The 1,305-nt window shown below is 38.0% G+C and overlaps 1 long non-coding RNA gene across 1 annotated transcript; it reads right to left on the reverse strand.

The window, feature by feature from the left end:
• Window positions 1-520: 520 nt before the first annotated feature.
• LOC127509628 (uncharacterized) lies at window positions 521-893 on the reverse strand. The gene is made up of 2 exons (XR_007929293.1): window positions 705-893; window positions 521-621 (listed from the first exon to the last, which is right to left on the reverse strand). It is a non-coding gene; the product is annotated as an uncharacterized LOC127509628 (long non-coding RNA).
• Between the last annotated feature and the right edge of the window lie 412 nt (window positions 894-1,305).

The raw sequence follows: 1,305 nt of genomic DNA on the forward strand, positions 1-1,305 counted from the left end.
CCTGAGTCAAACAACAGCCTATTATTTTCAGATTTAGCAGGTGCTTATGTACAGTACACTCACTGCAGGTTATGTATCTCACTCAATGATCATTCCTCCAAACTTTGAATCTATTATCTTTTTGACCTTCCTTAATTACCAGCCCAGACCTTCATACTCTCATTAGTGTGGGACGTTGTTTATACAGAAGTAATCAAATGTTTTAAACAACATTTCTAAACAAGGAATGTGTTGAATTGTGGGGAAATTTGCAGTAATTGCTTCAGTGATCTCATGCATGAATAGTTTTTGTTCAGCCCTGCAGTCTATTGTGTAACTGTGACTCTCTTGCACAGTAATAAACAGCTGTGTCTTCAGTCTTCAGGCTTTTCACCTCTAAATACAGCATGTTTTTGCTGGTGTCTGTGGTCACTGAGAACTGGCCTTGTAGAGACTGAGCATAATATACAGTTGAGCCATATATACTCCCAATCCACTCCAGTCCTCTCTCTGGTTTCTGACGGATCCAAGCCATCCAGTTGCTGCTCATTGAGATTCCAGACACACTGCAGGACAGAGTGACTGATTCTCCTGGTCTTTTCACCACAGAATCTGAGGAGGTCAAAGACTGACCACTAACAGCTGAAAAACAGAGAAGAATTATGTTAGATGATTTAGAAAAACGAAATGACAACAATAATCTGGAGAAGTGAAATCATTCTCACTCGAAATAATCATCAGGAGAACTCCATAAAGTAACATTTCCATTATCACCATGTAACTGTCAAATGAAGAGAATAAGATGATATTTATCTACACTGCAGCAGAACATAAACACTGACTGAGGATTCAGTTTATAATACAGTCCTGTGAGTGTCTGAGTGGCACTGATCCTCCCTACTAAATCATTTGCATGTATAGAGGCTCGCAGGTGTAAGGATTTTTAATCTAGTTCTGTTTTAATTTAAATATTTGTTTAGTAGGCCTGTTCACTTACTCTTTAATCATTCATTATCGACCCGATGTCACACAGATTCTCAAAACAGCCAGGTCATAGATCTCACGAACACAAAATCACCAGTCTGATCATAGTCAGAAGATGCAATACCTTTGGCTGCAACTGCTTGCTCACAACAAAGTCATGTTCATACAGTCTGATAAGTCATTGATAGACAGAAATCAAAAGGTCTCAGATGAAGTGTCTGCTGCTCCATTAATTTATGAGCCTTCAGTTTGACTTATTCTGCACATTAATGTGCTGTATACACCAGATTCAACTTAATCAAATGAAATAATTTCAGAAGAACACAGAATAAATCAAATATA

Source organism: Ctenopharyngodon idella, chromosome 3, assembly GCF_019924925.1.
Source record: "Ctenopharyngodon idella isolate HZGC_01 chromosome 3, HZGC01, whole genome shotgun sequence".
Taxonomy (NCBI): Eukaryota; Metazoa; Chordata; class Actinopteri; order Cypriniformes; family Xenocyprididae; genus Ctenopharyngodon; species Ctenopharyngodon idella.